Below are 20,778 nucleotides of genomic sequence, written 5' to 3'. Positions count from 1 at the left end.
CGCAATAAGAAGGAGGCTCTTCAATGTCAACCCACCAACAAGAATTTGGCTCCAAATATCTGAAAGTGTAATCCAACCCATTGCCCTATACGGCAGTGAAGTGTGGGGTCCCCTCACAGACCAGGAGTACACTCTGTAGAAACTTTAATCAATCTGTAGAAACATCCGCCTTGCGCAGAGAAAAACAGCCAACAGCGAGTGCAGGGCTGAATTAGGCCAGTACCCACTATTGATAAACATACAGAACAGAGTAATCTAACACTTGTTACACCTGAGAAACAGAGGCCACAATTCATACCACCACTAGGCCCTGCTGATCCCAGAGTACAGCTGGTCTTGACACCAGTCAGTCTCAGGACAGCACAGCTACAGCAACACCAATCACAATCATCCAAATGCGGAGGGGACTGCAGTCCAGAGAAACCCAGCATTTGACAAGGACTGGAGGCCATTTCGCACCACAACTGTAGAACAGGATTCTTTCTGCACACCCAGTACTGGGGGCTGTGTCGGAGGCTCCTCACCAGAAGAGACTTGCATTCCTGTTGGCTCCTCTCGTTCTGTGATGATTTTAGACGTCGAATCGGGCAGGAGGCAGGCGCTCTTCGGGAGCTCTCGTCCCGTGCTATAACTCGGACCACGTATTGGCACAATTGCTTCCTACATCGAAACAGAAACTTCAAACAACAAACCCCAACAAGAAATCTGTGCACACTTGGACTCCTGCTGCAGCTGAGGAGCTGTCACGCACACACCTCCTGTGTGGGTAGTGTTGGCCGTAGGACGTGTTGTTCACAGAGAGAAAAAATACACCATAGCAAGTCAGCACTCAAACAAACCAAAAGGCCAGTTTTATTGAAGTTGACGCAGCTGGCCACACAAACACTCACTGCGTCTCTTCACCAGGTATCAGAAACAAAATAAAGGAACAATCTTTTTATCATATCCACTCGCACCTTGCTCTCATTTCCAGACTCCTAACTTACCACTCCCAACAAACCCCAGTGCTCGCAACACCCTTTAAATAGGATTTGGCCCGTACCACTATGGATACAATAGGTGTAAAACAGAAAATTCACAAGACAAACAACACATAGCACAGCAGTCCGGACTACTTGGACACACAATTACATGAAACCCCTAACAAATCACAGGACAGACATTCATCAGATCTTCTATACCTAGTTGCCATTTTTCGCAATAACATTAGGCTCTGATAACCTCCCCTCTCAGCATTCCAGCAATGTTATGTTCCTCTAGCTAAGCTTCAGGCATATAACCAGTCTCCTATCTGTTTGCAACCTTTTGACCTTTCTGAGGACCCCTCAGAACAAATAGACACTGGCTTCTCCTCTCATGCAGTGCTGTTAAGACTTAAGCTAGTGGCATCCTACACTATGCTTTGTTCCTTTAGGGCCATTTCTCTAAAAATAGTGTTCTCTACCTTTTGATTCCCCTCCTGTCCACAGCTAGAACAACTGTTTGCTAACAAAGACTGTTTATCTGTCTGGAAAGGTCTCCAAACTGTTACCAATTCCAAAAGAAAATCCCCTCAGATACATCTTGATCACTCTCTACCAGATAACACATTTTACAGCAGGTCTGAAACACAAAGGATCTCCAACGACCTTGTCCATGGCAGTCTCGCAACTCCTCCAAATAATTCACATCCTGGGGATGAGCTATTGTCCCCCACTCAACTGGAGTGCCACACCCACTCACACTCAATCTCTCACGAAGACTTGACGCCGTTTACAAGTCTTGAGAATGCCCTGTGAAGCAAAGAACAGGATGTGTTAAGGCTATTCAAAAAGCAAAACTGTAAAAAGGCAGCAGGACCTGACTGTGTATCTCCAGCCACACTACAGCCCTGTGCTGGCCAACTCGCTCCAATCTTTACAGACGTTTTTAAGCAATCATTGTCCCAGTGCACAGTGCCAGACTGCTTCAAATCTTCTGTTATTGTTCCTGTTCCAAAAAAGGACACAAGAACCTGCCTTAATGCCTACAGACCCGTCGCACTAACGTCAGAACTGGCGCGTCTTCCCAACACGTTCGTGTCACAGTGAGGTGACCCCTCAAACAAGAATTATTTCCTGCCTCATATATGACTACGGCACCTAGCAATGCAACAGGTTCTGTTGATCTTCCAGATCCACCAATGCCCACACAGACCAGCGACAAGCATGTGTATCGTATAAGTGACCTTTTTATTTTCTATCCACTTTCACCATCAGCCAAAGACACAACGAAAACAGCAGCAACAAAAGGTCCTTCCAAGGGTCATAATGAATCCAGAGGGACGGCAGTCTTTTCTGTCAAGTACCGAAGAGTGGCCACTCGAACGATTCTTCTTCGTACCTGTAAAGTCTTTGATGGCCCCAGTGAACGAGAGGCCGGTCCCATTTCCCCAGACTCCGTTCAGGTTCCACTAGAAATCCTCCCGCGAACTGTATTCCATTCCCCTCAGTTTGGAGCGGCTAGCGGGGCCGGTTTCTCGCTCCTTGCCTTCAGGTATTAAAAGTCTCTGTACAGTACCTCTGTTCCGATGCCACTGTCTCCCGTGGTCGTCAATCGGTCCTTGCCTCCGTGAACTCGAGCGCCGCAGCTTCCCTTGTGCTGCCTGTGTCGTCTCCCGGGTCTAGTGGGAATCGGGAGCGCGCTCCGTTCCGGCTCAGATGGTTTTATTCCTCCCCTCAGCCCATCTCCCTCAGGGGGTTTTCCACTGTCCCTGTCAGAAAGGGGCTTGCCCAGTATTTTACCAGGAGGAAGCTCGTGTGGCTGAAGAGTGTGAGAGTGCCGAGCTTAGGTGTTATGGGCCCTTATCACTTCTTTGTTCACTCTCCGGGTCGGAGAAACCTGAAAAGAGACAAACGTTGTGAGACCATTTATAAGCTTGGTGACCTCGAATTAAACAGAACAATAGCAACACTGTTCTACAAACCTTTCATTGAAAGGGTTTTCAAACACTGTCCCACTTGCTGGTTCAGTAGCTGGAATTGAATATGCAGCCATTAGTCTGCCTGGCAAAAAACAACCGGTCTCTCCAGTGGTCTGCATACAAGTGAACACACAAACCCCATACTATTAAAACCCCTTTAGGGCACACTCACACCACAACACAATCAACCCGACAGACTCACCAACACTGGACTGCAGAAGCGGCAGGAAACCCTTGAGAACATGAGCAGAGCATGCAAACTCCACACAGACAGCACTCCAGGAAACCAGACACATGAGAACATGTGCAGAGCATGTGCGCCGTCTCTCAGCCTTTCACCTCCACATGCAGATCAGGACGCGACCGGAGACCGGAGACTCCTCACTCCTGCAGGAGGAGGCGCCGACGGACTCGCTCAGCCCAGCGCTTACATTTCCCCGACAGTCCTGTCACACAGCCTGCGACTCACCGTTTCTTCCTTTTCTTCTGCATAATGTCCACAAAATACTCAGCCAGCGCTTTTTAGACTAACGTTTCTGCTTTGCTCGCTGATTAGATTACAAAAGCCGACTGTTTACCTCCTAGAGGTCAGCTCGCAACAACTTCTGCAGCACCGTTTCCCCGGCAACCACGTTTTATTGACAAAGTAAAATAAACACAGGAGAAAAGTTTGCAAACAAGACGGGAGCTAAGAAACACGAGGACGGTGGGTTTGCTTTATGTGCCAAGTCGATTAACCAGCGCCGCAGACAAGTGAAATACAAGAAAACATACACACAAGGGAACACATAAGAGAGACAAAGAAATACAAGACACGATAAATACGCTGAAATTGTATTAATATAATTCATTCTAATGTTCAATGAAATCAGCGAAACACATGGGCAGGGAAGCCCAGTGAACTACAGAGACTACATTACCCATAAGCCCTGTGGGCGACACCATTTTGACGTCATCGACTCATACTTTTGTATTTTTTATGAGACCAAAAACTACAAGAAAACGTAACGTAGCAGTCGTATTGTCAGGGTACATGCAATAATACATGTACATTTTATGGAAAAAAAGATTCAACAAGGTAAATGCAGATAAGGCCCGTCCATGCTTCAACGTTCTTACAACACAGAAACAGACACATTTCAGAAAGACATTCTGAAATAAAATGTCTTTACATCCGTCTTAAACTGTTCAAACACGGTCTCCTCTCACACCATTCCCTTAATAATTATGTTGCGCAAGTATAATAATGTTTTAAAATACAAACGATATTTTCATCTTCCTTTTCAATGGGATTAAAACGTAACAAATGTATTTCTTTCCGATTTCAAGTCTTTCCGATAGCGCTTTGAGACTCAGCTCCGTGTATCTCTGTCGCCACCCAGTGGACATTTCTCGGAAGTGTCACCGCCCGCCGGAATTCGGAAAAGTCCCGGGACTGAAGCTGTGTGACTGGACAAGAGCCTGTCTCCCGCCTCCTGCTGAAATCTCAGCGCCGATTGGACAAAAGCTGCTCACAGTCCGGATCCAGTGGAAGGCCGATCCACTCCGGGTTTTCCGTAGCCGGCAGTCCGGATCCAGTGGGAGGCCGATCCACTCCGGGTTTTCCGTAGCCGGCAGTCCGGATCCAGTGGAAGGCCGATCCACTCCGGGTTTTCCGTAGCCGGCAGTCCGGATCCAGTGGGAGGCCGATCCACTCCGGGTTTTCCGTAGCCGGCAGTCCGGATCCAGTGGAAGGCCGATCCACTCCGGGTTTTCCGTAGCCGGCAGTCCGGATCCAGTGGAACGGCCGATCCACTCCGGGTTTTTCGTAGCCGGAAGTCCGGGTCCGGTGGAAAGGCCGATCCACTCCGGGTTTTTCGTAGCCGGAAGTCCGGGTCCGGTGCAATGGCTGATCCACTCCGGGTTTTCCGTAGCCGGAAGTCCGGATCCTTTACGATGCACGCAAGACTACGTTACAGATCACCGGAGTACATTATACAGTCAAATAAAGAGAAGGTACGCACAGCTTTCATGTTGTGATACTTAGACATGGTTTGGAGACGTTCCCTCGTGTGTATTTTGAATTATTCAAATGCGTGTCGCTTTAATTTGGAAGCGCATCATTTCAGTGCATGAGCTTACCTGTTATATTGGGCGAGATTTCACACGGATAATCAAACAAGAACGAGTTTGCCCTGGAATCCAGTCCACTGCCCAACCTGAAAGTCAGAGCATGAGAACGGACGGATTGTATGGCGATTGTGGAGTTGCTCGACCACATCAAGTAGGCGAGAAGTACAATCTGCTACTACGACATACGGTCTAATTATTCAATTTTCGATTATTTCTCATCTTTAGGCTATTTCTACATCTAATAACGAGCGAGTATAATGATTAAGCCAATGATACATTATATTTTAGATTCGGTTCAGCAGTATTGAGCAGTAAAATAACGTCAATTTGTCTACAGGAAATGTCAGAATTAGAAGCCTTCTTTACACCATTTTGCCGATCTGTTCAGAGTGTTTTAACAACAGAACAAAACAAAAACAAACGTAAGGTTTCTGGGCTGCTTTGAGATAGACAATTATCATCTATATTACTTTTAAATCTATGCACACTGTGTATCTTTACCGGGTCGATTCAATGTACAATTTTGTACTGACGCCTTAACCTTATTATTCATACAAAATCTGTTTGACAATAGTCATGTTTGATTCCACTCACTTTCCCCAAAGAGGTGCTCCAAAATAGTTTGACAAGATATTGTGAGATTGCGAGAGGGATCTGAAGTATTTATTAGTACACGTATAACTACATTGTTTTCCTTGTAGTCTAATAAAGGTTGTAAATTCTTCCATAGGTTCTGATGGGCTACTGTTAGTTTCTTAAAAGCATCAATACCTAGTTCCTGAATGATTAAATTAGGGAAACATACATCACCTACTTTGCTTAATTTTGTAAATAATACTGTCGGTATCGGTATTAGATGCTCTAAACCCTGTAGCATTTAGGCCTCCTTCTGCCCGTGTTTGACAAATAGCAACCATGAATAAAGTTTTTTTTTTATTTTACTAAGGTAGAGAACATCAAATCACAAAATCACCTTTTTGAAAATCTTAATACCAAGATATTTAATCACATCTTTTACATGTATATTACGTACGGAGCAGACACTTTCCAACAGCCACCAGTTCACTTTTCTGATATGTAAAGAAAGACCAGAAACAGAGGAAATGACTTGTAAACGCATTTAATTGCTTTGTCCACCTCTGTGTGCTTTCTCAGAGAGAGAGAGTTGTATCCTCAGCCAATTGGGAACACCTGTCATCTCTTTATCCTGTACTTGAATACCCTGAAACTATTTGTTATAGGGGTGTAAGCAGTGGGAAGAGGAGTGGGCTCGTGTCGAATTGCCTTACCCGTTCCCAATCTGCAGGAGGTCCCACGACGGCAGGTAGCTGCTCCAGTCGCTGGAGCTCAGTTCGCTGTCGAGGGAGGACGAGGGCTCTGGCTCGGGGGAATCACGGCTCCACAGCTCCTACCTGTTGCAGAGTGTTTCTGCCCTCCCGATGGCCTCTGTGTTTTAGAAGGATCTGTCTCTTTTCGCTTGCTTACACCACAGGTTTCATCGACGATAGTGTGCATCCTGAAGCAGTGAGTTATCGGTCTTATTTCTACTGAGAAACAGTTCAATCACTCACAAAACAATAACCAGGAGACGGTGTATGAAAAAGAATTGTAAGACTTGCAGAGTAGATTTGAATAGACAGTGGACGTCACACTGCATGCTTGAATATCAGAGATTCAATTCATTCTTTCCTGTAGGTTAACTTCCTGTTTGACATTGTTCCGCTGTCACTTCTTCACAAACTCATAACTCGCCGTGTTCAATTTTGTGTTGAGTTACAGGAACCTCAGCATCAGATGAAATCCTCTTCAGCGCCCCAGGGAGACTGGGGGACTTGCCAGATTTTCAGCTTTATCACTGGGTCCTTTGGCTCAGGGCTGTTGAGCAAAGTGCTCCCCTCTGCTGGAGAGCCACAGGGGCACTACAGAGCGGCCTCGTGTTCCCTGCTCCTGCCCGTGCCTGTGGACGGCCAGTGTGACCGCGCGCGAGACAAAGTAGTGCATTCGTGGTGTAAATACAGAATGTTCAATAGCTGACTGAGGAAAGTTACAGAGACGGGAGTATACGTTCTGAAATAATGTGAACCACTGTTACTACACACAGACAGACTACTTAAAAATCATGTGGCTTTTTAAGGTCGTTTTGTCTGCCTAAAGTACGTTAGATTTGTCACAGCAAAGAGTTTGAATACTTACAGAATGCAGCAGCTAGAATTGTTACTTGGAGCAGAAAGAATGACCACATAACCCCCATACTTCTCTCTCTTCATTGGCTTCCTCTCGGGTACAGGGCGGACTTCAAACTCCTTCTACTTACTTACAAGGCTCTCAGAGGTCAGGCACCTGTCCTGCCTCGCAGGGATACTGCAGAGGAGAAATACTGTCTGTCATGGGCTGGGCACCATGTGAGTTGAATGCTGCATCAGTGCCATGGATCCAAGAGGGGCATCATGGATACAGCTGTCGTTTAGGAGGATTCTGCTTGTCTGCAGAGACCTGCATGGGGTACTGACATACAGATAACGTGATGGATGGATGGATTAATACCCGCATTCATTTCTTTCTTTTTTTTTAATGATATAATGTTAGCATGCCCAAAGGGGTTGGGCAGCCAGTTGACCTTGGACCCCTAGAGGATTTTATTCTCCTTACTGAGTCTTTGGTTCCTTTCCTCCATTGTCTTCAGTTCTGTATTCACAAAATGTATATTTACCTGCATTGTTAAGCGCCTTGGGGCAACCTTGTTGTGAAAGGTGCTATATGAAAATAAATTTAATTGAATGGAATGACAGAGTCACGGCTTTTCCAGTTTCCTCTCCTATTATCTTCTTTATCTGCACTCTAAAACACAGTGAAACCTTGAACCTTTCAACTGGACCACTGCCGTTCTACATCACAATGACTAACTAGGACGGAGACTTGAATGGGATGAAAAAGGAAAAGGCATTATTTGCAGGAAGAAATTAAACTGTTCCACCTGATCACTTGCTAAACAAAGTGATTCACTGGAGTGGAGGCGGTGAAAGCTTTGTGAATCAACTTACAAAAGGAAACATATAAGAAACGTGGCTCCCATATTTAACCCTTGAAAAATCTATGAGTGTTATGTGGAGGTGAAAGTATTGTTCAATTATTCTAATAAAGCTCACTCAACTAAGACCCAGAAAAGTACCAGAGTATTCTCACCTAAGAGGAAATACTAACAAGTAGGATGTTCAAATGAAAAGCATTAAAAACTGAATGATCTTCAGTAGCTGAAATGATTATTGAGCTCTGGGTCACAGTGCTCCTGAAAAAAAATCAAATTTCAGCAGACACCCAAGGACAGCAGGTGAGCACCATGCTGAGCCAGTGTATAAGTGTATGAATCACAGTTTCAAGGAGCTTTTTTCAGTTTCGTTCCACTGATCGGCCAACACGGGGGGAACTTCAGTCTTACTCGCCCTATTGCATTAAGAAACTGTACAACATTCTCCACTAAGAACTTGCGACCTCACCTAACGAAAAGCAATTTGCGTAGCAGGGAAAGACTGGACTCCCACTGGGGATTTTTGTTTTTCATCCCGATGGTGATGTGCACTATATAGAACGTTGCTGGACCCTCCTCGGGAAGCGTGCAGAGATCACATTAGATGTGTTGCTCAAGCTCTTTATTGTCACGTACAGTAAACCCAGCAGTGTGGTCAGTGCGGGATGTGTTCTGTCCTGACGGCAGGGTCAGCAGCCAGAGGAGACCTGAAACACAAGACGGAGAGGTAAGACATTGATTCCGACAGAGACAGCTTTCACACCGGATTACTGACAAGAGGAGCAATAAGAGAAGAGTTGTAAAGACACGCCGAAGAGAATATTCTCATCTAAGAGGAAATATTAACAAGTAGGATGTTCAAATGAAAAGCATTAAAAACTGCATGATCTTCAGTAGTGAAATGATTACTGAGCTCTGGGTCACGGACAGCAGGGGAGTGAATGAGTTGTTTATTTTGTTTTCTGTGAATTATGTAGAATTCACAACGTGTTCCAATTGTACAGGAAAACCATTGAGAGCAGATTCATTTCTTCTGCACCAGAATGAATGATTTCCATCTTCACTCTAGGGTACTGTACTTTACAGCACTGTATTGTATTCTGCATATATGTCTGTTATGTACACATTTTCTTTCTCACTTTGTCTCTCTGTCCATTTGTATCAGTTTGTTGGAGAGCACCATCACACCAGCATCACAAGATTTATTCTACTGCCTTATTAAGCAAATGTCTCTACTAAATTCTTTTTATATATAAAACATTTTTTGACATGATATACACAAATGGCTAATTATACTTTCTGATTATATTTCCATCTTAGAAATGAAGCATTTCTCTCCTGCAGTTTGAGGTTGTTAAATAGAAAAGTGGATCACTCCAGGGCCGAATCTTCTCCCTCTCTTACACTCTCTTACATTCGTTCACGAATGATCACAAGAGCAAACACACAGACTGGCTTCTCACAAAGTGTGTCGATGACACAGTCCCGGACAGCTTACTAAAGGACCCAGAAAATCACCACGGGCCAGTCTGAACAGTTTCACGGAATAGTCTGTTGACTTCTCTTTGATGTTTCATGTTACAAGAGCAAAACAATACTCACTGATTTGAGGATAATTGCGCCATCCCTCCAGCCTACTGAAATGAACCGTCAGACTGCAGAAGCTGTCAGTGACTACAGGTCCTTGGGCCTGGTCAGAGAAACCTGAGATGAGACAAACGTTGTGAGACCATTTATAAGCTTGTGACCTCAAATTAAACGGAAGTCAGACATTTTCAAAGGGGGCAACACTGCGGCACAGTGGTTAGCATCGCTGCCTCATAGCACCGGGGCCCTGGGTTTGATTCCAGGGCTGCTGTCTGTGTGGAGTCTGCATGTTTGTTCGCGCTGCAGGGGACACCTCACCCCCACAGACACAAACTCACACCACAACACAATCAACCCGCCAGTATCAGTTTGTGTTCAGTGCTGGGGAGGTGCCTTGTCCTTGCAGAACAAAAACAAGGTGATCAGGACTGACGGCAAGATTCAGGTATTCAAGTACCCAGTAAATCCAGGGCTCAAATGGGGGAACTGTTTCACGAGCTACACAACATCCTCACACACGATGACAGAGCCTTGGAAAGCCGTGTGGAGAGTGAGGTGCTCGTACCCAGCCGGAGTTAAAAGACCACGCATTGAGCAGAGCAACTGAGCAAAAGCACACTATCGATCTACCCAACCCAGAAGACATCTCTGTGATACAGAGGCTAAGGCAACATGTGAGTAAAGGATTTTGAATCAGCAATTGTGCTGATGAGCCAGTCAGCAATTTTTCAGAAACAGCAAACATGTCGTCAGCCTCCAGGAGCTGCAGAAGATTGTGAGATATAAAGGAGTGAAACCAGGGCAGGAGAAACTGATTCCTCGTGTAGGAAGCTGAGGAAAAAGATGCACACCCTGCAGACTGAAAGGAAGACAGCACAAACTATCAGTAATGTCAGCCTAGAAGAAAGTGTAGTGCAGTGTGTTGCAACTAAGTTTTTGTTCAATATTTGTTTTGTCTGAAAGAGACTGTTTTGATCAGATACATGCAATACTATTTCTTTCTCATTCTCTGTCTTTGTATGTCATATTTGGATCACACCATAAAGTTCATAACCCAGCCAGTTGCTTTGGCTCTGAAAGCATCCCTCAGCAGGGACAGCCCTGATCCCCAAACACAGGGCTGCCCTTCCCACTGCCCGTCTGCTCTCTGCCCAGTGGAAGTAGCGTTTCTGCCCCACAGCTGTGTGAGAGAAGATGACCTGAGAGCACTAACCCACCTCTGGAGAGGGAAGAGTCTCAGCTGGAAGGGAGGAGGAGCTGCCGGGCTGCCGCAGACAAGGCGCCGCTGAAATGATAGAGAAATCTTTTAGAATCAAACGTCACCTGGCTCAGTGTTTAAGCTGTAGTACATGATCACATTAGATTATTAAAACATGCAGACTGCCATTTCCATTCTGTACAAACAAAGGGTTTTCCATTGTAGAAAACACCACTGCAAATCCAAAGCGGAGTGCACTGGGACTGCAGTCCAGAGAAACCCATCATGTTACAAGAACTGGAGGCCATTTCACACCAAAACTGTACAATAGGATTATTTCTGCACACCCAGTACTGGGGGCTGTGTCAGAGGCTCCTCACCGTTCTGTGATGATTTTAGACGTCGAATCGGGCAGGAGGCAGGCGCTCTTCGGGAGCTCTGGTCGCGTGCTATAACTCGGACCACACGATGGCACAATTGCTTCCTACATACAAACAGAAACTTCAAACAACAAAACCCAACAAGAAATCTGTGCACACTTGGACTCCTGCTGCAGCTGAGGAGCTGTCACGCACACACCTCCTGTGTGGGTAGTGTTGGCCGTAGGACGTGTTGTTCACAGAGAGAAAAAATACACCATAGCAAGTCAGCACTCAAACAAACCAAAAGGCCAGTTTTATTGAAGTTGACGCAGCTGGCCACACAAACACTCACTGGGTCTCTTCACCAGGTATCCACACAGACAGCACCCCAGGAAACCAGACCCATGAGAACAGGGGCAGAGCATGCAGACTCCACACAGACAGCACCCCATGAACAGGACCCATGAGAACACAGGCAGAGCATGCAAACTCCACACAGACAGCACCACAGGAACTAAATCCAGGCTCCCAGCGCTGCCACCCACTGCGCCGCCGTCTCTCACCTCCACTTGCAGATCATGACGCGACCGGAGACCGGAGACTCCTCACTCCTGCAGTAACACACCCCAGCAGGAGGAGGCGCCGACGGACTCGCTCATGGTGCAGTGAGCCCAGCGGTGTGAGGCTGGTGTCCAGCGCTGATGTGTCCCTGATAGTCCTGTCCCACAGCCTGCGAGTCACCGTTTCTTCCACAAAATACTCCAGCCAGCGCTTTTTAGACTCAAGTTTCTTAAGTTTCTGTTTTTCTCGGAGATTAGATTAAAAAAGCCGCCTGTTGACCTGCTGGAGGTCAGACCCGCTCCGGCAACAACTACTGCAGCTCCGTTGCCCCGGCAACCACGCTTTATTTAACAAAGTAAAATAAACAAAGGAGACAAACAAGACAAGAGAGCTCAGAAACCCACAGACACGACGGCAGTGGGTTTTGTTTCTGTGTCGAGTTGATAAACCAGGCAGGACGAGCGCTGCAAACACACTAGAGTACACATAACACAATCAGGGGTACACAAGACTCCTGCTCTTTACACAAACAGGTTCAACAGGTCAATAAAGAGCAGGTCGGCACAGCTGTCATGATGATGTCTCATTTACAAAGAGTCTAAAGATTTGCTCGTCTCTTCCCAGAACAGCTTCACTCCGGAGAGCAAGAAACAGCTCCTGCCGAGTCCGTCTTGTAAGACAAACATAGAAATCCGCGACACGGTAAATACACTGACATTGTATAATTAATTCTGATGCTCAATCAAATCTGCGGAACACGTGTGGAGCGCAGTCCAGAGCACTATGGAGACTACATTTCCCACAAGCCCTGTGGCGACTTCCTTTTGACGTAATCGAGTCGCGTCTTTTTATTTTTAAATATAACAACAATACATGCCATAAAAACAAGAATACATATAACACAGAGTATAGTCAGGGGTACATACGATAATACATGTACATGTTATGGAAAAAGATTAAACAAGGAATCTTGTTTAATAGTAAACAAAAGCAGATGAGGTCCGTCCATGTTTCAAATTGTCTGTACAGACGCATTTACATCCGTTTTAAAGTGTTTAAACATGGGTCTCCTCTCACAGCATTTCGTTAATTATTATATCGTGGAAGTATCATATTTTTTTAAATACAAACGATATTTTCATATTACTTTCAATAGGTTTAAAATGTAGTATTATTTAACTTCTTTAAAAGTAATGTCAATATTAGTTTCCTTCTTTACGTTATCTTTCAGAGTTGCTGTCACAAACGTCACAGTTATCATCTGTATTGATTTTCAATCTCTGCACAACGAGGATCTGTACGGAGGCGCTATTGGACTCGCCGCCATAGACTCGTGTATCTCTGTCGCCGCCCAGTGGACATTTCTCGAAAGTGCAGTTCTTTTTAACTTTTTATTGTAGCAATAAAAATAGATACAATACAAACAAGAGTATATTTATAGCACATCAATAATTCCATCAGGGGTACATAGTATAATATATTTACACTTCTGAAAAAAAGATTAAACCAGGTAAATAAAGATAAGGGCTGATATAGTCTGTAAATACACTTTTACATCTATTTAAAATGTTCTAACGAAGCTGCCCGAGGAAAGAACTTACTGTTTTGATTACATGAATCAGAGATTGTGACTCTGCCTTTAGCTTCCCATTCCTTCCAAACAATTTCAATTTCACACCTCTGGTTGTGCCAGAGGGTCCCCAGCACTGCTGTCACCTCTTCTGTACTCCTCCTATGCTAACAGCTGTGTATCTACTGCTGACTCCGTGAAAGGAATCAAGACTCCAGATGATCCCACCCAAATAAAAAAAAAAATTCTGGAGTGGAAGGAGGTCTCTGCTTTAGTCGGCTGGTGCCGTGAAAACAACCTCTAACTCTATATAACTCCAACTGCCTGTGTCTCAGGAAGCCCTGGTCCGTTTGTAATGGAAAACCATTGAGAGCACTAGAATGACTGATTTCCATCTTCACTCTAGGTCACTGTGCTGAACAGCACATTACTGTATTCTGCAAATGATATATGATATGTCTGTTATTTACACCTTTTCTTTCTCACTTTGTCTCTCTGTCCGTTTGGATCAGGTATTTGGAGAGCACCACCACACCAGCCAAACTACCCAAACAGTTGCTTAGGCACTCAAGTGGACTTGATCAAATTAAACTTTCCAACCTAAACAGGAAAATGACAGTTTAAATGGATTCTACTGCCTTATTAATCATATTTCTCTTCTAAATTCTTTTAAAATAAAAACAAATATTTCTGACATGATACACACAAATAGCTATTTTTATACTTTCTGGTTATATTTCAATCTTATAAATGAAGCATTTCTTTCCTGCGGTTTGAGGTTGTTAAAGAGAAAGACCCCATACTATCACAACCCCCTTTACAGGCTGGTGAAAGAGGTGAAATGAGGTAGCGGAGGTGTAATTGAGTCGGACAGCAAACTCTCACCTGCTGCTTGCCAGGACAGGAATCTTACAAAGGTCCCCTCCTCCCCAGGAGGGTCACAGTAACAAATACTTAACACGAATGATTACAGTTCAGGGCCCCAGCACTGCCACCCACTAAAATAAACATGACACACAAGAGAACCCATAAGACAGTCATAGAAATCCATGACACGACAAACACGCTGAAATGGTACAATATAATTAATTCTGATGTTCAATCAAATCACCGAAACACGTGGGCAGTGCGGGCCAGAGAACTACAGAAACTACATTACCCATACGCCCCGTGGGCGACTTCCTTCTGACGTCATCGACTCGCGCCTTTTGAACGTCATTTTAATTTTTGGTTTATTGTATTTATTTTGTATTTTGTATCCATGTACAATACATTCATTCATTACTCTTGTTTGCAAGGCAATGTATTCTTTGCTGTTGAAAATGCTTAAATATTTTTAAAATTAAAATAACTAATTAATACGAACATTACTAACGGTATTTTAATTAAAAAAAACCTTCGGTGAAATTTTGCTGAATGACCACCAAGCGGCGCCATTGGTACATCATTGTAAGAATAATCATTTCTAAGAAATTTTCCAGTTTAATTCCACTGACCGGCCATCAGAGGGGCACTTTACTCGTCCTGCTGCTTCTCTTGAATGAATAATTGCTTAAATTATTGTCTGGTTAAATTGCCTGGTGCTAAGTATTTGTAATATAGGATTGCTCATGTCTGATCTGGAACCCGAGATGGAAGTTTAACATGTGTGATTCACTGAGGTGGAGGGGTGGGAAATGACTGAAAGAAGTCTTGCCATGCTGTATTATTAATAGTAGTAGCAGTATTGTCATATTAACACGAATCCTCAGACTCACTAACATCTCCAATAGAACGACAAGCTCACACATCAAATATTAGAGGACCCTTCCTTTATACCTAAAAGCTTTCAGTTGTTGGACAATGAAAAGAGTGCTTGCAGGAATCTAATTACTGTTGTTATAAACTCATTACAAGCTAATTGTCTCATTTCTTTTTTTTTTTCTTTCTTCTCTTTTCAGCAGCAAATAAACCCATTACTTGATCCCTTACATTTCAAAACGCTCTGAATCAAACCAACAAATCGGGCATAAATTTATAAACCATGTTTTTGAGAAACTAGCCTTAAAATCAAAATGACTACATTCATATGAAACACACTCAGAAACAATATCAAATGGTTTGATACAGAGTGCAGAAACAACTGAAGAGAACTACCAGAACTAAAACAACACCACACCACTCTGAACTGCGCCTCAGATACTGTGAGATGGTTAGACACTACATGCACACCCTAAAGAAGATAAGCACATACACAAACAGACAACTCTCAGACCACAAAAGGCCTGTAGCCAAGACACAGTCAACAACGCTTGATCCAACTGCAGCTCAGACCTGCAGCAAAGCCTGCTCAAACTCCCCAACCTCGTCCTGACGGCCGGCTGTTTCCCTGAGGCCTGGAATCAAGGACTGATCACGCCCGTCTGTAAGAATGGAGACAGACTCGACCCCAACAGGTACCGGAGCTTCAGTGTGAACAGTAACCTGGGGAAGGAACTCTGTCGTAACTTGAATATCTGATAACCGGCCCTCCTTACTGAGCACAATGTCCTGCATTAGAGTCAGACTGGCTTCCTACCAAACCGCCACACATCCCATCACATTCACACCTGGGCACTGCCAGCCCATCTGGACCCAGAACAGCAGAGCCTGGCATTGCTGGAGCAGGACTGTCACACCTGGGCACTGCCAGTCAATCTGGACAAGACCAGAGTTATGGTTTTCCAGGAGAAAGCCAGACCTCAGGGAAACAGGTACAAATTCACACTGAACAACAACACATTGGAGCACACATCCAGCTACACATATCTCGGTCTCACCATCAGCTCTTCTGGGAGTTTTGACCTGGCACTAAAGGCACTGAGGGAGAAGGCACTCAGGGCTTTCTACGCAATAAGAAGGAGGCTCTTCAATGTCAACCCACCAACAAGAATTTCGCTCCAAATATCTGAAAGTGTAATCCAACCCATTGCCCTATACGGCAGTGAAGTGTGGGGTCCCCTCACAGACCAGGAGTACACTCTGTAGAAACTCTAATCAATCTGTAGAAACATCCGCCTTGCGCAGAGAAAAACAGCTAACAGCGAGTGCAGGGCTGAATTAGGCCAGTACCCACTATTGATAAACATACTGTCACGCCCTCTGCAGCCAGAGGGCGCTCCTTCTCTGTCCTGTCCCTAGTTTCCGGTCTGCTGTCCTTCCTGTCCCTCTCTTTCCCTTGGGCTATATATTTCCGGGTCTTGCACTCTGTCCTCGCTCATCATTGTTGTTCGGATGTCCTGAGACCCGCCTAGCACCAGGGCGCCCCACGTCCGCTCCCTGAGGGCATAGGTTTCTATACGGCATTCCTGAACTCTTTGCACTAATGAGCCCGGGCCTTTTTCCCGTCTCGCCGCTACGCATATGGGTCTTTTTCCGCTCTCCTGCTCCCTACGGTAAGTCCCTTTGGACGTCCGTGACACATACAGAACAGAGTAATCAAACACTTGTTACACCTGAGAAACAGAGGCCACAATTCATACCACCACTAGGCCCTGCTGATCCCAGAGTACAGCTGGTCTTGACACCAGTCAGTCTCAGGACAGCACAGCTACAGCAACACCAATCACAATCATCCAAATGCGGAGGGGACTGCAGTCCAGAGAAACCCAGCATTTGACAAGGACTGGAGGCCATTTCGCACCACAACTGTAGAACAGGATTCTTTCTGCACACCCAGTACTGGGGGCTGTGTTGGAGGCTCCTCACCAGAAGAGACTTGCATTCCTGTTGGCTCCTCTCGTTCTGTGATGATTTTAGACGTCGAATCGGGCAGGAGGCAGGCGCTCTTCGGGAGCTCTCGTCCCGTGCTATAACTCGGACCACGCAATGGCACAATTGCTTCCTACATACAAACAGAAACTTCAAACAACAAACCCCAACAAGAAATCTGTGCACACTTGGACTCCTGCTTCAGCTGAGGAGCTGTCACGCACACACCTCCTGTGTGGGTAGTGTTGGCCGTAGGACCTGTTGTTCACAGAGAGAAAAAATACACCATAGCAAGTCAGCACTCAAACAAACCAAAAGGCCAGTTTTATTGAAGTTGACGCAGCTGGCCACTCAAACACTCACTGCGTCTCTTCACCAGGTATCAGAAACAAAATAAAGGAACAATCTTTTTATCATATCCACTCGCACCTTGCTCTCATTTCCAGACTCCTAACTCACCACTCCCAACAAACCCCAGTGCTCACAACACCCTTTAAATTGGATTTGGCCCATACCACTATGGATACAATAGGTGTAAAACAGAAAATTCAAAAGACAAACAACACATAGCACAGCAGTCCGGACTACTTGGACACACAAATACATGAAACCCTTAACAATTCACAGGACAGACAGTCAGCAGCCATATCACCCTCCAACTCACAACTGGCAACCCACTGAAGCTAAGCAGGTGTGAGCCTGGTCAGTACCTGGATGGGAGACCTCCTGGGAAAAACTAAGGTTGCTGCTGGAAGAGGTGTTAGTGGGGCCAGCAGGGGGTGCTCACCCTGTGGTCCATGTGGGTCCTAATGCCCCAGTATAGTGATGGGGACACTATACTGTAAACAGGCGCTGTCCTTCGGATGAGATGTAAAACCGAGGTCCTGACTCTCTGTGGTCATTAAAAATCTCGAAAAGAGTAGGGGTGTAGGTGTGCTTCTCGAAAAGAGTAGGGGTGTAACCCCGGCATCCTGGCCAAATTTCCAATTGGCCCTTACCAATCATGGCCTCCTAATAATCCCCTTCTATGAATTGGCTACATTACTCTGCTCTCCTCCCCACTGATAGCTGATGTGTGGTGAGCGTTCTGGCGCACTATGGCTGCCGTCGCATCATCCAGGTGGATGCTGCACATTGGTGGTGGTGGAGGGGAGTCCCCATTACCTGTAAAGTGCTTTGAGTGGAGTGTCCAGAAAAGCGCTATATAAGTGTAAGCAATTATTATTATTATTATTATTATTCAGCAGATCGTCTATGCCTAGTTGCCATTTTTCGCAATAACATTAGGCTCTGATAACCTCCCCTCTCAGAATTCCAGCACTGTTATGTTCCTCTAGCTAAGCTTCAGGCATGTAACCAGTCTCCTATCTGTTTGCAACCTTTTGACCTTTCTGAGGATCCCTCGGAACAAATAGACACTGGAGTCTCCTCTTATGCAGTGCTGTTAAGACTTAAGCTAGTGGCATCCTACAGTATGCTTTGTTCCTTTAGGACCATTTCTCTAAAAATAGTGTTCTCTACCTTTTGTTTCCCCTCCTGTCCACAGCTGGAACAACTGTTTGCTAACAAAGACTGTTTATCTGTCTGGAAAGGTCTCCAAACTGTTACCAATTACAAAAGAAAATCCCCTCAGATACATCTTGATCACTCTCTACCAGATAACACATTTTACAGCAGGCCTGAAACACAAAGGATCTCCAACGACCTTGTCCATGGCAGTCTCGCAACTCCTCCAAATAATTCACATCCTGGGGATGAGCTATTGTCCCCCACTCAACTGGAGTGCCACACCCACTCACACTCAATCTCTCACGAAGACTTGACGCCGTTAACAAGTCTTGAGAATGCCCTGTGAAGCAAAGAACAGGATGTGTTAAGGCTATTCAAAAAGCAAAACTGTAAAAAGGCAGCAGGACCTGACTGTGTATCTCCAGCCACACTACAGCCCTGTGCTGGCCAACTCGCTCCAATCTTTACAGACGTTTTTAAGCAATCATTGTCCCAGTGCACAGTGCCAGACTGCTTCAAATCTTCTGTTATTGTTCCTGTTCCAAAAAAGGACACAAGAACCTGCCTTAATGCCTACAGACCCATCGCACTAACGTCAGAACTGGCGCGTCTTCCCAACACGTTCGTGTCAGAGTGAGGTGACCCCTCAAACAACAATTATTTCCTGCCTCATATATGACTACGGCACCTAGCAATGCAACAGGTTCTGTTGATCTTCCAGATCCACCAATGCCCACACAGACCAGCGACAAGCATGTGTATCGTATAAGTGACCTTTTTATTTTCTATCCACTTTCACCATCAGCCAAAGACACAACGAAAACAGCAGCAACAAAAGGTCCTTCCAAGGGTCATAATGAATCCAGAGGGACGGCAGTCTTTTCTGTCAAGTACCGAAGAGTGGCCACTCGAACGATTCTTCTTCGTACCTGTAAAGTCTTTGATGGCCCCAGTGAACGAGAGGCCGGTCCCATTTCCCCAGACTCCGTTCAGGTTCCACTAGAAATCCTCCCGCGAACTGTATTCCATTCCCCTCAGTTTGGAGCGGCTAGCCGGGCCGGTTTCTCGCTCCTTGCCTTCAGGTATTAAAAGTCTCTGTACAGTACCTCTGTTCCGATGCCACTGTCTCCCGTGGTCGTCAATCGGTCCTTGCCTCCGTGAACTCGAGCGCCGCAGCTTCCCTTGTGCTGCCTGTGTCGTCTCCCGGGTCTAGTGGGAATCGGGAGCGCGCTCCGTTCCGGCTCAGATGGTTTTATTCCTCCCCTCAGCCCATCTCCCTCAGGGGGTTTTCCACTGTCCCTGTCAGAAAGGGGCTTGCCCAGTATTTTACCAGGAGGAAGCTCGTGTGGCTGAAGAGTGTGAGAGTGCCGAGCTTAGGTGTTATGGGCCCTTATCACTTCTTTGTTCACTCTCCGGGTCGGAGAAACCTGAAAAGAGACAAACGTTGTGAGACCATTTATAAGCTTGGTGACCTCGAATTAAACAGAACAATAGCAACACTGTTCTACAAACCTTTCATTGAAAGGGTTTTCAAACACTGTCCCACTTGCTGGTTCAGTAGCTGGAATTGAATATGCAGCCATTAGTCTGCCTGGCAAAAAACAACCGGTCTCTCCAGTGGTCTGCATACAAGTGAACACACAAACCCCATACTATTAAAACCCCTTTAGGGCACACTCACACCACAACACAATCAACCCGACAGACTCACCAACACTGGACTGCAGAAGCGGCAGGAAACCCTTGAGAACATGAGCAGAGCATGCAAACTCCACACAGACAGCACTCCAGGAAACCAGACACATGAGAACATGTGCAGAGCATGTGCGCCGTCTCTCAGCCTTTAACCTCCACATGCAGATCAGGACGCGACCGGAGACCGGAGACTCCTCACTCCTGCAGGAGGAGGCGCCGACGGACTCGCTCAGCCCAGCGCTTACATTTCCCCGACAGTCCTGTCACACAGCCTGCGACTCACCGCTTCTTCCTTTTCTTCCACAAAATGTCCACAAACTTCTCCAGCCAGCGCCTTTTAGACTAAAGTTTCGGCTTTGCCAGCTGTCTCCCTCCCGGAGGTCAGATCGCAACAACTTCTGCAGCACCGTTTCCCCAGCAACCACGTTTTATTTAACAAAGTAAAATAAACACAGGAGAAAAGTTTGCAAACATGCAGGCAGGATGAGC

General features: G+C 45.6%; 4 long non-coding RNA genes across 4 annotated transcripts; all 4 read right to left on the bottom strand.

The window, feature by feature from the left end:
* Positions 1 to 2,191: 2,191 nt before the first annotated feature.
* LOC138224802 (uncharacterized) lies at positions 2,192 to 3,059 on the bottom strand. Its single transcript, XR_011183243.1, has 2 exons — positions 2,945 to 3,059; positions 2,192 to 2,859 (listed from the first exon to the last, which is right to left on the bottom strand). It is a non-coding gene; the product is annotated as an uncharacterized lncRNA (long non-coding RNA).
* Positions 3,060 to 8,685: 5,626 nt separating this feature from the next.
* LOC138224856 (uncharacterized) lies at positions 8,686 to 9,778 on the bottom strand. The gene is made up of 2 exons (XR_011183315.1): positions 9,681 to 9,778; positions 8,686 to 8,785 (listed from the first exon to the last, which is right to left on the bottom strand). It is a non-coding gene; the product is annotated as an uncharacterized lncRNA (long non-coding RNA).
* Positions 9,779 to 10,735: 957 nt separating this feature from the next.
* On the bottom strand, positions 10,736 to 12,669 carry LOC138224743 (uncharacterized). Its single transcript, XR_011183164.1, has 3 exons — positions 11,789 to 12,669; positions 11,244 to 11,347; positions 10,736 to 10,930 (listed from the first exon to the last, which is right to left on the bottom strand). It is a non-coding gene; the product is annotated as an uncharacterized lncRNA (long non-coding RNA).
* A 6,684-nt stretch (positions 12,670 to 19,353) lies between these two features.
* LOC138224704 (uncharacterized) lies at positions 19,354 to 20,221 on the bottom strand. Its single transcript, XR_011183130.1, has 2 exons — positions 20,107 to 20,221; positions 19,354 to 20,021 (listed from the first exon to the last, which is right to left on the bottom strand). It is a non-coding gene; the product is annotated as an uncharacterized lncRNA (long non-coding RNA).
* Positions 20,222 to 20,778: the final 557 nt, after the last annotated feature.

This window comes from Lepisosteus oculatus, chromosome 23, assembly GCF_040954835.1.
Source record: "Lepisosteus oculatus isolate fLepOcu1 chromosome 23, fLepOcu1.hap2, whole genome shotgun sequence".
NCBI lineage: Eukaryota > Metazoa > Chordata > Actinopteri > Semionotiformes > Lepisosteidae > Lepisosteus > Lepisosteus oculatus.
Note: the sequence above shows the minus strand (reverse complement) of the source record. Positions and strands in the feature narration are given on the sequence as shown.